Source organism: Bombina bombina, chromosome 5 (assembly GCF_027579735.1).
Source record: "Bombina bombina isolate aBomBom1 chromosome 5, aBomBom1.pri, whole genome shotgun sequence".
In the NCBI taxonomy this organism is placed as follows: Eukaryota; Metazoa; Chordata; class Amphibia; order Anura; family Bombinatoridae; genus Bombina; species Bombina bombina.
In genome coordinates this window covers 1136816086-1136832062 of record NC_069503.1, presented here as the reverse complement: position 1 = coordinate 1136832062, position 15977 = coordinate 1136816086, and the positions used below count along the sequence as shown (strand labels likewise).

At 41.0% G+C, this 15977-nt stretch overlaps 1 protein-coding gene across 1 annotated transcript in view; it reads left to right on the top strand.

Annotated features, from left to right (window-relative positions):
- LOC128661747 (ranBP-type and C3HC4-type zinc finger-containing protein 1) overlaps nucleotides 1-15977 on the top strand; it is a 122754-nt gene that overhangs the window by 50741 nt on the left and 56036 nt on the right. The window lies entirely within an intron of this gene.

Genomic DNA, 15977 nt, shown 5'->3' with positions numbered 1-15977 from the left:
GACAAAATTAAAATGCCATGATTCAGCACATGCAAAATGACTTAATTATCTTGCTATCCTTTGTTAAAAGGCATACCTAGGTAGGCCGAGGAGCAGCTAAGTGGTGGGTATACAAACTTTTGCTATTGGCTCACCTGTGTTCAGCTAGCTCCCAGTAGTGCATCAGTTCTTTGTTGCTTTAAGAATGAGTTTTAAAGGGACATTAAGCTCAGTGTAATTACAAGACATTTCAGTTGTACTGCTATAGAATAACATCTCAGCCAAGTCTTAATGTTTTTTTAAACAAATTAACATCCTTTTTCTTCTTAAAAGGGAAGAGTCCACAGCTGCATTCATTGCTTTTGGGAATTCAGAAACTGGCCACCAGGAGGAGGCAAAGATCCCCCAGCAAAAGGCTTAAATACCTCCCCTACTTCCCTCATCCCCCAGTCATTCTTTGCTTTTCGTCTCAGGAGGTTGGCAGAGAAGTGTCAGAAGTTCGAGTTAAGTCTCTTATGGAGGGTACTACTCTTCGCTATGGGACTGGAGTTTTAAGTAGTCCTGTCAGCCTTTCAGTGAGAGCATGGATAAAAGTTAGAGTCAGGAGATGCAGGGAGAGTTTTCCTGCAATCCCATCCCAACTCATATTAACAGTTCCTTGGTAATCAGCGTTGGCGAGTTTCGCTGCCTACCTTTCTTCACTCAAGTCCATGTCAGAAGCGAGGCTACTATCTGTCATACTTGAAGGACCATGTTCCTGTTCCACGGCGTAGATTCCGGTAAGATAGATTCCGGTATCTTTCACGGCGTAGATTCCGGTAAGATAGTTTCATTTTATTTCGATATGTGAATGTGATGTTAACGAAATAAGGTAGGGTCCCAGTGGGACTCCTTTTATCTTAATAAGGAATCATGGGTTAATATCTCCTGAGGGGGTTATTGAACAGGGGAGACTTTTAATCATGTTTGTTATATGGTTCTATCTGCAAATATGTAGCTATACCTAGAGGCCTACTTATCAAGCCGTCAACTGTGCTGCATTCAACGGCACCAATACGCTCGCCTAACATCGCGGCCGCGGACCTGAATATCTTCTCCATATTTAACAAAAAAGCTGTCAAAAAGCCACGCACCAAGTACGGGGCGATGAGCAGCGGACTGTTGTTAACTAACAGTCATCGATCTCTCTGCTATTCGGCTTTTTCCCAACTTTATTTATACCCTGTCACTAAACACCGCCACTATACTAAGCTGTTTAACCCCCTATCCCGCCGCTCCCGGACCCCGCCGCAACTCTAATAAAGTTATAAAACCCCTATCCCTTCGCTCCCAGAGCCCACCGCAACTCTAATAAACTTATTAACCCCTATCCCGACGCTCCCTGACCCCACCGCAACTCTAATAAAGTTATTAACCCCTATCCCTTCGCTCCCAGAGCCCACCGCAACTCTAATAAACTTATTAACCCCTATCCCGCCACTCCCGGACCCCGCCGCAACTAAATAAAGTTATTAACCCCTATCCTGCCACTCCCGGACCCCGCCGCCACCTACATTATGTTCTTAACCCCTAATCTGCCGCCCCTTACACCGCCGCCACCTACATTGTTATTAACCCCCTATCCTGCCGCTCCCGGAGCCCATCGCAACTAAATAAAGTTATTAACCCCTAAACCGCCAGCCCCCCACATTGCCATAAACAAAATTAAACTATTAAGTTATAAACCTAACAACCCGCTAACTTTATATTAAATATTAACTCATCCCTATCTTATAATAAATATTAACTTACCTTTAAAATTAAATTAAACTATATTAAACGAATAATTAGAAAATAGGGGGGAAAATGGTGCGCAAATCTAGCCCCTGCACATACACTTATCTGCTCCCATAAAACAGAAAGTAATAGGACAAGTGCAGTAAAAGAGAAAATGTGTATATGTGCGCTAACAGCCAAGGGGTATATGACTAAATGATAATCCAAGGAAAAACAATGTCTAAAAACAATATTTATTCAGTTTTATAAATGGTATTTTATCAATAATATAAATGTATAGTTCATCAAATGTATAACAGTATTAAAATAAATCCTCATATATGACCAGTCATCTAAATAAAAATAAACACATAAAACAATAATAAATAATTGCGAATAATATCCAACTTAAAAGTTACCATGTAACCAAACTACTAAAATATATTTTGTTTTTACAAGCACTGAGAAAGTCATTCATCAGGGTAACACCGCTTTCCCTTTTCTATTAGAAATATTGTCCACTTATAGCTTTAAATTGAGATCCAACCTAGTGGTGGTGTTACTATTGAAACTTATGTTTGCTGGAGGTGTTCCTTGTTAACCCAAACGGGGTATAAGCAGATGTATAAATTTGCAGGTTATGAATAATAATCTTTAAGCATTGTAATGCACAAGTATATAAAATCAATTGAAGGCAAGTCCCAATAAAGAACAACACTCACGGGCTGTTACACCTCTTTGTGCCTACCTGGTCCCATATAAGGTTTAGCCGATCTGTTTGTAGCAAGGCACAGGTGTCTGTACAGCTCAGTGTAGCTGGTGACGTCACTTGTTGCGTCAGTACTGGGAAAAGTAGTTCCGTGATGTTTCAAGTGTCCCTACTCTGCGCAGAGTATTATTAGATCCGTCTAAATAGGCTTTTCACTTTCAATATTTCCAGCTTGTCTTGTTACCATCAACGCGTTTCGCCATTAACAATGGCTTTATCAAGATGGTTCTAAATGATTTGCAGGTTCCTTATAAATATGTGCTTGATAGTTGATTGGTTGGATATAACAACCCTATATCCTGTTGCCTCTTTCATAAAGGTGGAAATCTTTTAAGGTGGACTGATTAGATCATCTTAGAAAAAGTCACTATGTATTTTCATTAACAATATATATATATATATATAACATCATAAACCATTATATTTGCAAAAATGCCCATAGTTAAATCAGCAATTAGTCCTTGTACATAGCATGATACCACAAATATAATAAAAGAGAGGTACTGATACAAAAAGGGGATAATAAAAAAGGAAGTCTGTCTGCACTCTTGTGTAATATATTGTGATATATATTGTCCAGACACGCTAAAGTCAAAATGGGTTAAAAATTATACACCCAAAATTAGATGTTAAATCGATATTAACCCTAATGACTCCATTCTGTCTATGGATACTGCTTATACATAATCCGGATAAAATTAATAGTGCTACATTGTTTGTATAAATGATGTCTGGAAAAGTAACTATGATTTAAATAATATAAAAAATTATTTAAAGAATTAATATAGTACCATTTATGATAATCATAAAAATAAGTAATATACTAAAAAGTAAACCTAAAAGGGCAGATATTAATCTAAAATAAAGGGATTAAGGTCTAATTCTAGTTTTAAACCTTGTGGATATAGTGTCTGTAACTCATAAATTAATTCTGCTTCTTTCCTCAATAATAAATGGTCATAGTCACCTCCTCGCCATGGTTTTTTTATTTTACATATACCCCAGTATTTTAAGTCCTTGATATGATTCTGATGTTTCACCCTAAAATGCTCATAGAGGCGGGTTTCTTGATCTCCTTTCTTAATTAAATTAAGGTGCTCTCTTATCCTAGTACACAGAGTCCTAGAGGTCTCTCCTAGGTACTGCTTCCCACATGAACATTGGATTAGATATATAATCCCCTTATCGCTACATCTGATCGTATCCTTGATTTTATATTCTTTGCCTGTATTTGTGGATGAATACCCTCTGCATTTTGTGGTGTGTTGGCATGCTTTACAGCTATAACAGGGGAAATATTTTTCATTGTGTTTTATTCTTGAAGTCACTAGGCGCAGGAATACTTTTAATATTTGCAGCTTTCCTATAAATGATAGTGGGGTATTCAGATATTGAATCTCCTATGATAGGATCTGATTTAATCAAATGCCAATGTTTATTAAGTATATTTGTTAGATGTTTGTGATGACAATTATAATTAGTGATAAATGGTACTTATAAGACATCTTTTAGTAGTGGTTTAAATTTTCGTTGTTTTGGCAAGAATCTCTTTTCTTTCTATATTTCTTACTTTGGTAATAGTTGTTTTAAGAGCTTCTGGATTATATCCTTTTTGTAAAAATCCCTAGCCTACAATAAACTACAAATAGCCCTTAAAAGGACCTTTTGCAGGGCATTGCCCCAAAGAAATCAGCTCTTTTACCTGTAAATAAAAAATACAAATACTGCCCCCAACTGTAAAACCCACCACCCACACAACCAACCCCCCAAATAAAAACCTAACTAAAAAAACCTAAGCTCCCCATTGCCCTGAAAAGGGCATTTGGATGGGCATTGCCCTTAAAAGGGCATTTAGCTCTATTGCAGCCCAAACCCCTAATCTAAAAATAAAACCCACCCAATAAACCCTTTTTAAAATCCTAACACTAACCCTTGAAGATCCACTTACAGTTTTGAAGATCCCACATCCATCCTCCAAGAAGCCGGCAGAAGTCTTCATCCAAGCAGCCGAAGTCTTCATGCAAGCCCGCAGAAGTCTTCACCCAGACGGCATCTTCTATCTTCATCCATCTGGCGCTGAGCGGCTCCATCTTCAAGACATCCGACGCGGAGCATCAGCTTCGTTCGACGTCTTCTTTCTGAATGAATGTTCCTATAAATGACGTCATCCAAGATGGCGTCCCTTAGATTCCGATTGGCTGATAGAATTCTATAAGCCAATCTGAATTAAGGTTAAAAAATTTTTTCAAATTGTTGCTATCAGCCAATAGGATTGAGCTCTCATTCTATTGGCTGATTGGAATAGCCAATAGAATGCAAGCTCAATCCTATTGGCTGATTGCAACAGCCAATAGGATTTTTTCAACCTTAATTCCGCTTGGCTGATAGAATTCTATCAGCCAATCGGAATCTAAGGGACGCCATCTTGGATGACGTCATTTAAAGGAACATTCATTCGGGAAGAAGACGTTGAACGAAGAGGATGCTCCGCGTCGGATGTCTTGAAGATTGAGCCGCTCCGTGCCGGATGGATGAAGATAGAAGATGCCGTCTGGGTGAAGACTTCTGCGGCCTTGGATGAAGACTTCAGCCGTTTGGATGAAGACTCCTGCCGGCTTCTTGGAGGATGGATGTCGGATCTTCAAAACTGTACGTGGATCTTCAGGGGTTAGTGTTAGGATTTTTTAGTGTAGATTTAAATTATTTGAGTAGGGTTAGGTGTTTAAATATATAATATAGTTAATTTAATTTGTAGTTTAATGTAATTTTAGTATAACAGGGTAAATTAATAGTTTAATATAGTTTAATTTAAATCTAAAGGTAAGTTTACATTTATTATAAGATAGGGATGAGTTAATATTTAATATAAAGTTAGCGGGTTGTTAGGTTTAGGGGTTAATAGTTTAATTTAGTTTATGGCGATGTGGGGGGGCTGGCGGTTTAGGGGTTAATAGGTTTAGTAAGTGCTAGTGATGTGGGAGGAAGGGGTTTAGGGGTTAATACATTTATTTAGTTGCGGTGGGCTGCGGGATAGGGGTTAATAACTTTATGTAGGTGGCAGTAGATTAGGGGTTAACTTTTATTTAGGTGGCGGCGGTGTCGAGACGGCAGAATATGGGTTCATAAGTATAATGTAGGTGGCGGCGGTGTAGGGGAGGAAGATTAGGGGTTAATAAGTATAATGTAGGTGGCGGCGGTGTCAGGGGCAGCAGATTAGGGGTGTTTAGACTCGGGGCACATGTTAGGGTGTTAGGTATAAACATACAGTGGATATAAAAAGTCTACACACCCCTGTTAAAATGTCAGGTTTCTGTGATGTAAAAAAATGAGACAAAGATAAATCATTTCTGAACTTTTTCCACCTTTAATGTGACCTATAAACTGTACAACTCAATTGAAACACAAACTGAAATCTTTTAGGTAAAGGGAAATAAAAATAAAAAAATAAAATAATATGGTTGCATAAGTGTGAACACCCTTTTATAGCTGGGGATGTAGCTGTGTTCAGAATTAAGCAATCACATTCAAAACCATGTTAAATAGGAGTCAGTACACACCTGTCATCATTTAAAGTGCCTCTGATTAACCCCAAATAAAGTTCAGCTGCTCTAGCAGGTCTTTCCTAACATTTTCTTAGTCGCATCCTACAGCAAAAGCCATGGTCCGCAGAGAGCTTCTAAAGCATTAGAGGGATCTCATTGTTAAAAGGTATCAGTCAGGAGAAGGGTACAAAAGAATTTCCAAGGCATTAGATATACCATGGAACACAATGAAGACAGTCATCATCAAGTGAAGAAAATATGGTGCAACAGTGACATTACCAAGAACTGGCTGTCCCTCCAAAATTTATGAAAAGACAAGAAGAAAACTGGTCTGGGAGGCTGCCAAGAGGCCTACAGCAACATTAAAGGAGCTGCAGGAATATCTGGCAAGTACTGGCTGTGTGGTACATGTGACAACAATTGCCCCTATTCTTCATATGTCTGGGCTATGGGGTAGAATGGCAAGAAGGAAGCCTTTTCTTACAAAAAAAAAACATTCAAGCCCGGCTAAATTTTGCCAAAACACATCTGAAGTTTCCCAAAAGCATGTCGCAAAAGGTGTTCTGGTCTGATGAAACCAAAGTTGAACTTTTTGGCCATAATTCCAAAAGATATGTTTGGTGCAAAAACAACACTGCATATCACCAAAAGAACACCATATCCACAGTGAAGCATGGTGGTGTCAGCATCATGCTTTGGGGCTGTTTTTCTTCAGCTGGAACTGGGGCCTTAGTCAAGGCTTCTGCTAGAAAGCTGAACATGAAGAGGAACTTCATCTTTCAGCATGACAACGACCCAAAGCATACATCCAAATCAACAAAGGAATGGCTTCACCAGAAGAAGATTAAAGTTTTGGGATGGCCCAGCCAGAGCCCAGACCTGAATCCAATTCAAAATCTGTGGGGTGATCTGAAGAGGGCTGTGCACAGGAGATGCCCTCGCATTCTGACAGATTTAGAGTGTTTTTGCAAAGAAGAGTGGGCAAATCTTGCAAAGTCAAGATGTGCCATGCTGAAAAACTCATACCCAAAAAGACTGAGTGCTGTAATAAAATATATATATTTCCCTTTACCTAAAATAATTCAGTTTGTTTTTCAATTGAGTTGTACAGTTTATAGGTCACATTAAAGGTGGAAAAAGTTCTGAAATAATTTATCTTTGTCTCATTTTTTTACATCACAGAAACCTGACATTTTAACAGCGGTGTGTAGACTTTTTATATCCGCTGTAAATTTTATTCTACCATAGAAATCAATGGGCTATCGGGCAGCAGCAAACATAAGCTTTCGCTGCTTTCAGACTTCCATTGATTCCTATGGCATCCGCCGCTTCCAGGGTGGCGGATTTAAAACCAGGTACGCTGGGCCGGAATAGTGGCGAGCGTACCTGTTAGAAATTTGATAACTAGCAAAAGTAGTCAGATAGTGCCAAATTTGCATTTGGAACATCTGTAATGATGTAAGCATCGATCTGTGTCGGACTGAGACCGGCGGATCGTATGTTACGTCACAAATTTCTACTTTTGCTGGTCTGTAGGCTTTGATAAATAAGGGGAATCAGGCTCTCCACAATTACGCTGCGGAATTCCAGCGTATTTGTGGTAGACGGTTTGCTAAATAGGGCTCCTAGGCTCATGGCCTTTACGGAACATAACAGCCTTCGTTTAATGACGCAATCTTCAAGATTGCACTTCCTTTTCGTGACTGGCACGGTGCACCTTGTGACGGGTGCGTTTACATTTTTTTTTTACTTCCATATGCTGTGTGCTGCCAAGAGAGTCTTGCTTGTGGGTTGTCTGGTTCACAGGAGGTGGTGAGTGCCCAAGCCATTGGGGTTTTTAAAGGGTGCCAGTTAGTTTTTGTCATTTTTATAATCCCAAGATTATGGAGGATTCTGATATGCGCGACACGGATGCCTCCGATACGGAGGATGTGTCTTGTGATGAAAATGGAATGGCCCGGGTAATCAATGCCCATCAGTTATGTTCCGATTGCCGTTCTAGAGTACTCTCTTATCCCAAAGCAGGGAGCTTAGAGTGCGTTGAGCCATCCGCCTCCGAGATTTCCATGACCCGTGAAGCGAGTGCCCCAGTCCATTTCCCGGTTACGCAAGCAGGTGTACCTATGGCCTTTACTCCCTGCCCGGAAGGGTGGCTTGTTTCCTGCAGAGGTTGTGGCACGGTTCCGCATGGCCATTTCTATGGCGCTGTATCATTTATATCTCCCAAGTGAAGTATTTCTAAGATACTATCCGTGTTCCGTTAACCAGGAACCGTCGACTGTGGGATCGCCCGATTCAGTTCGGCCTTCTGGGGAAGCGTTGGCCCCTGAAGTTGATCCATCGAAAGATGATTTTGCCAATCCCCTTAACGTCGCTGTTTTTCTTTATGTTTTTTGGTTCCAGTTCTGAGCTTTGGTGAATGGGGCTTTTAATCGGCTGGTCCTGTTGTCGTCCTCATTCACCTTGGGCGTTCACCCGATAGGTGCTGCCTTAATTTATTTTGATCCTGATGGATGTGTTTAATTAGTTTTTTCTTAAGCTCATGCCTGTTAGATTTTCGTTTTTATGAAAGTTCTTCTCTGGAACCGATACTTGCGATTTAGGTCATGTGGGCACTTCCTCGGGAGTTGCGTACTTGTTTAATATAATTATGTTTTTCTAGTTCATTTATCGATCCTTCGGATGAATTTTCTTGGACCTTGGGCAGTTCTAGAGTGTCCTTACACCAGGCAGGTACTGGTCAGATATTTTTTCGACTGTTACCAGGTTTCATGTCACCCTCGTGGTGCTGATTAATCCTGCTTGATTTTGAATGTCACTTGGCCTATTCTATGGACTCCGGACTCGGATCCTACTGAAGTATTAGGCCTGTTGTTTCAATACAACCCCTCCGAATGGAGGTTTATGAGTGCCAATCTAGGTTGGTTGTTCGGGCTTGTTGCCATCGTCATGGTTCTCAGGTCCATGGGGACTCAGAGCCGTCATTCCATTCTTTGGACGTTGGGAGATGTGTGTGACCCATGTGGTCGGGTGTGCCGAGTGATTAATGGTTTGCATTTTCACTCGAGGTTCTTCCGGACGCTGACTCTTTAGCCTATTAAGCATTTTGTTGTGGTTGTCGGAGTTCCTTCCTTCCTGCCTTGGGTGGATCATATGGTCTGGATGCGCGGGTATGTACTTCTCTGCTCAGAGTTGTGTTACTCTAAGAGTTTGTGTGCAAGGGTTCCCTGCCTTCTGTGGGGAGCTGCGAAGCTCCAGCTTTTGCCTGCTTAAAGAAGATTTTTGGAAGATAGATCCTTCAAAGATCTCTGGCTGTTTTCTCCTCCATTACCCTTAGTCTGACCATGGTCTTGATGTTCGGGTGTCTTTCCGTCCTCATTGCATCTCTAGCCTTCGGGCTTATCAGTGAAGGGGCGAGGTTGGTTATGGAGGGCCGCCCTTCTAGGGTCAGGTAGTTGACCATTTATCCTCTATGCTCCGTTAGGGGCTTCGTGGACGGTGTCCTACGTACGATTCTCTGAGATTGTTAGGGTACAGGGTGCTCATTCGCCTTTGGGTGTTGGTTGCTACCTTGCCTGTGTGTGTAGCACATATTAATGCTTGCCTACGAGATTTCTTTGCGATGTAAGTGCCCTGGGTGCTGAATCTTAGACCGTTAAGGAAGTCCTTGTGACTCTTGGGTTTGAGGCTATTGCTAGATTGCTACGGACTTTAGAGGTGCGTTCCTCCTTGTAGGAGGCAGCTTAGGGTTGGATTTTCAATTGATTCCTTTTTCGAGGACCCTGACCTAGGTCAGTGTCTCTCCTTGTATGGGTGTGGACTGTTCAATCTCACTCTAGATGTTTGTGGTCCCGCGGGACTCTCTTCGTAGAGGCTGGGGTTCTGTGAGATATGCCTATCTGTTGGTTGCTTAGGCATTAGGTCCTTCTGACGGTCCCCTACTGGTCTTCTGGCGCATTTATGCTGTTCCTGTAGACTCCAGGTATCTCCACCTGGGTTGGCGATATGGCCGAGGGGTCTCGTCTCTATGGTAGGGTGGTTCTGTTGTTTAATCCTTTCTCTTCTAGAGCAGGGGTAGAGTTCTCCGGGTTAGTATTTGGAGCGGCCTGTGGGTCCTAGGTATCTTGCCTTGTAAGGGTTTTTTTTCCTTTCTTGCGTTTCAGAATCCTGGAAGGGGAGTTGCAATGTAGTGACTGGTTCCTCCAGCGGAAGGCTGAGGGTTTGATCCCTATGGGGCTCCTGCTATATGTTGGATTCTGATGGGCTAGGACCATTATTCTAGAGGGAAGATTATGGGTCGGTTACTCTATGCAGGGTTGACAGTTTTTTTTTAGAGTCGGTTCTCTCCTTTTTGGGAGGTCTTAGATGTCCTCCTCTTTTCAACTGGCATTCGGTGCTGGGAGAGGGCACTCCTTGGAGCCGATATTCGGATGGCTGTGAGCCCTTGGAAGGTTTGCAGTTGAATTCAGCTACAGCTATTGCACTTTGAGGGTGTAACCAGCTACAGTGTGTGAGAAAATGTTTGGAATTACTAATAGTTAAACCTGTAAAGCCCAACAAAGCTGCCCAGAAACCGTTATTTCTCCCAATAATGGTATTATTGTATAAATAATCCTGAAAGAAGTGGGAAGCGCTAAAAAAAGCTATGGGGATAGATACCTGATATTCAGAATATTGTGATTTCTATGCGATTAGAAAATCCTCTTACTCGTTAACATATGTCTCAGGCAAATCTATGTATTTTTAACACAAAAAGTCAAATCAATATGTAGCGCATATCAATGAATACGTAGCACATTTCAATGAATACCAAATATAAACTTATTTAACAATCTTTACTGATACAATGTTGTACATTAACTTTCCCTATATACATAACATTTTCTAAAAGTTGTGGCCACAACTATACCTCCAAATGAAGGCGGTTTAAAGTTCCAAAATGAAATGGTTAATAAAAGGTTTTAAAAGTATCTTACAATATAGGTCAGTGTTATTTCTTTATACACTGTGGGTCAGTGTTGTTATTTCTTTATACACTGTTGCAGAATAACAATGCAGGATACCTATACAGTTTCTGCAGATGTTCGTTCCCTTGTTTATATTGCAATATGTGTTCCCCTTACCGGACCTCCAGTGGCTTGTTACCTCCTCTCTTTGGGTTATGGAAGGGTTGCACTGTCATGTCGCTGGAATTAACAGATTGGTACAATTTCTGTCTTCTCTTTCGTCGTCTTAGCGTTTAGAGTTCCCGTCAACTTCCTTCTACCCAGTCACGTGTGCTGCCAGTCCCACGTGACTACGGAGGGCCAATCGGGAAACCGGACAAAAGGGGAAAGTTCTTCTCGATGATTTGTCTTCTGTTGAAGTCTTTCGGGTAGAAGGAAGTTGCCGGGAACTCTAAACGCTATGACGCCGAAAGAGAAGACAGATATTGTACCAATCTGTTAATTCCAGCGACACGACAGTGCAACCCTTCCATAACCCAGGGAGGGGAGGTAACAAGCCACCGGAGGTCCGGTAAGGGGAACACATATTGCAATATAAACAAGGGAACATCTGCAGAAACTGTATAGGTATCCTGCATTGTTATTCTGCAACAGCGTATAAAGAAATAACAACGCTGACCGATATTGTAATATACTTTTAAAAAATGGAATAACAGTGGGACATTTTAACTACAACACTGAAAGAGGATTTTTTAACCATTTCATTTTGGAACTTTAAACCGCCTTCATTTGGAGGTATAGTTGTGGACACAACTTTTAGATAATTGTATGTATATAGGGAAGGTTTATGTACAACATTGTATCAGTAAAGATTGTTAAATAAGTTTATATTTGGTATTCATTGATATGTGCTACATATTCATTGATATGCGCTACATATTGATTTGACTTTTTGTGTTAAAAATACATAGATTTGTCTGAGACATATGTTAACGAGTAAGAGGATTTTCAAATCGCATAGAAATCACAATATTCTGAATATCAGGTATCTATCCCCATAATTCTTTTAGCGCTTCCCATTTCTTTCAGCATTATGTAACCAGCTACAGCTCATTGCACTTTGACTGGGTGTTAGCAAGCTTTGAAACACTTTTGGTGTTTGGGTTTAGCAACTGTGAGTCAGCTTTCTACTGGAAGCTGGTCATTGGGAGTTCCTGTTCAGCGGTTGGTGTTCTTTTTGGGGAACTCTTTACTAGCTGCTGGGATAGTTATCCTATTTCTGCTGTCTAGCTTGCAGATCTAGATTTAATATGAGGCAACGGGGAACTCATGGTTTTCCTGGAGTACCTTTTGGTTATGGTACAGGGTCAGGGATATGAGGGTGTTCCTCTAGTCCTTTTTTGGACATGTTTCCCTGTGTATGGATCTCTCTTCTTTGGTCCTTGTGTTTCTAGGGAGTTCATCTCCCTTGGCGTTGCTATTGTACAACAACCATGGGTTGTTCTATGTTCTGCAAAGTGGAAGGATCCTTTGGATTGTTCTTGAGATTCTGTTCCTCTTTTGGGGGGCAGATAACGGTCCTTGTCTTGGCCTGGTACCTTCATGGGAGTCGTGATCCGTGGGGCTGACTCCTTGGAGGTTGTTTGGGCTTGACGGACTCTGGGACTAAGTGGTTTAGTTCGGCTTTGCCGGTGGTGTAACTAATGTGCAGTTAACTGGACTTCGGGTTTTCACCTGCGTTGTCTATACTTTTTTCAGGTGTCGAGTAATCAGGTTGTGGTGCCTTTCGAAGGGGCCGCCTTTTGTACCCACTCGTTGTTTGCATTCAGTGTCCTCTAGCTTGGGTATTCTTTTCCCAAAAGTAATGAATGCAGCTGTGGACCCTTCCCTTTTAAGAAGAAAAACATAAATTCTGCTTACCTGATAATTTCATTTTCTTCTGAAGGGAAGAGTCCACAGCTCAAGCCCGTGTTTTTATCTATGAGGCGGCTGTAATTTTTTGGTCTTCTGGCACCTTTTTCACCCTGATATTTCTCCTACTGTTCCTTGTTCCCTCGGCAGAATGACTGGGGGATGAGGGAAGTGGGGGAGGTATTTAAGCCTTTGACTAGGGTGTTTTTGCCTCCTCCTGGTGGCCAGGTTCTGTATTCCCAAAAGTAATGAATGCAGCTGTGGTCTCTTCCCTTCAGAAGAAAATTAAATTATCAGGTAAGCATAATTTATGTTTTTCTGCAATTAGTTTTCAGTAGCCAAACTCCACCTACCATTTGCCTTATTTCTAGTCTGCAGACAACCAGGCTAACCACTGTCATTAGTATAAAGTGCATTTTTTTGCAGCTATTACCAGTTAAAACTAATTGGAGACAGGCAATGTAGCAAGGTTAAACAACCAACATAATTAGAAGCGGTGCACTCTCTTACACGCTGTGTAGATTCACGGCACACTGGAGAGTGGGGATGACATCACACGTCACGTTGTCATGTGTTGTAGACGCTGTCTTCGCCTCTAATGCCTAATAGTAATACATATACAAAGAAAGTCCCAAGCACATACCACAAGGATAAGATAATAATCTTCAAAGTTTATTCCACATAGTTAAACACATATAAAGTGTACAGCCATTAAGCCGCAATGACAGACCGTTTAATAGAAAGGAAAGCTGGGCTCCTATGCAGACATGTTTCGTGCTTCACAAGCACTTGTTCACTGCTCATAGAAGCTGCAGCTTCCTCCAGCTTAAATAGACTAAAGCTCTCCTTCTTAAAGGCACATTGATACATTTAATTCATTCATTTCTTTCCATGTTTCCTTTTTAGTTTTAAACATATTGGGGCATATGTATCAAGCTCCGTATGGAGCTTGATGCTCCGTGTTTCTGGCGAGTCATTAGACTCGCCAGAAACACAAGTTATGAAGCAGCGGTCACAAAGACCGCTGCTCCATAACCTGTCCGCCTGCTCTGAGCAGACGGACAGACATCACCGGAAATCAACCCGATCGGGTTGATACCCCCTGCTGGCGGACGATTGGCTGCGAGTCTACAGGGGGCGGCGTTGCACCAGCAGCTCTTGTGAGCTGCTAGTGCAATGCTGAATACGGCAAGCGTATTGCTCGCCGTATTCAGCGAGGTCTGGCGGACCTGATCCACAGTGTCGGATCAGGTCCGCCAGACCTTAATAACTATGGACCATTGTGTTTGCTGCAATCATTGAATAACAGTTATTGGGTAATGCGTTACGAAAACCTATATTATATAGACATATTTCTTTCATGTAAGTGGCAAGAGTCCATGAGCTAGTGACGTATGGGATATAAATTCCTACCAGGAGGGGGCAAAGTTTCCCAAACCTCAAAATACCTATAAATACACCCCTCACCACACTCATACCTTAGTTTTACAAACTTTGCCTCCTATAGAGGTGGTGAAGTAAGTTGTGCTTGATTTCTTCTGTGAAAGGCGCTTCTAAGCATTCTGAAACCCAATTCCTATCAGAGTTCAGTGTTTGTCAGAGGGATGTGAAGGGAGTATTGCCTATTGATTTTATGGTGTAACCCATGGGAAATCTATTCAATGGCTCTCTGTAATCGGTCGCAGGGATTCATCCCCTGCTTCCCTTTTCAGATCGACATTATACTCCTATACCGATACCTCTGCTGATATTTTTCAGTACTGGTTTGGCTGTCTGTTATATGTGGATGGGTGTCTTCTGGTAAGTATGTATAATTTTTTAAGACACTCTCAGCTATGTTTGGTGCTTTATATTATATTGTAAAGTTTTAAATATATGTATTTGCTTATATTTGCCATGAGTCAGGTTTATATATATTTCCATTTTTTGCAGACTATCAGTTTCAGTACGGAAATTATGTTTGGGAAGATTGTTTTAATTTCTTCCTACCTGGGGTTCCAGTTCTTTAAATTTGACTTTGTTTTCCCCCCAAAAAAAAATGCGGGCAAACTAGGCTTGCGAGGATGCAAAATTTTGTTTTTTATGGTGTCATTCTTGGCGCAAATTTTTTTTGTCGCAAAGTTACGTCTATAGTGACGCAAGTCTCTTCATTTCCTGTGTCTTTGTTGACGTTAGTTCTTTTGGAGTGAAGTCGCGCTTGTTATGACGCGAGTTGCGTCATTTCCTGGTGTTAGCTTTGGCGGCAAAAACATTTTTCACTTCCTTTTGCGTCATACTTGGCGCCAATTTTTTTTTGTATATAACTCTTCTTCCTTTAATGCTTATGGTTCTCTTTATATTTTTAAGAGCTGTGATGCTTATTTTCCTGCATCTTACTCTAGCATAAGCATTGTTTCCCATTCCTGAAACTGCTATATGAGAAATCTGGATATTTTGTTAAAATGTTGTTTTTTTTCTTTTTACATTTTGAAAGACGTCTGTTGTAAATTAGCAGATGTTATTTCTTCAGCTCAGTTATGTGGCATTTGTCATGACAAGCTGTTGAATGCTGATAATGTTTCTATTAGTACAAATACATTGTCTGTTGTTCCTTCAACATCTAATGTATCTAATATTCCTGCAGATGTAAAGAATTATATTGCTGCAGCTATAGAAAAGGCTATGTCTGCCATTCCACCTTGAAATAAACTTAAAAGGTCTTTTAAAACTTCTCATAATTCTGATGAAATTTGTATGAACCGACAACATACTGAAATATCCTCTGCTGATGAGGATCTCTCTGGTTCAGAGAATCCTGAATCAGACTCTGAAATTGACAAATCTTCTTATCTGTTTAAGATTTGATTATATTCGTTCGTTGTTGAAGGAAGTGTTGGTTCCTTTGGGTATTGAAGAGTCTAATCCTCTTGATAATTGTGACAAGACCAATCTCACCACTGTGCATTGGAGGAGCCTGTTTGCCCGCCTGCTGCCTTTAGACTATGGCCCCATGTTGAAATGCTTGATTTTCCCCTGCAGGGAAACGAAGGCTGGGTCATTCGGTGCTTGCCCTATTTGAACAGTAATACCCCAGAT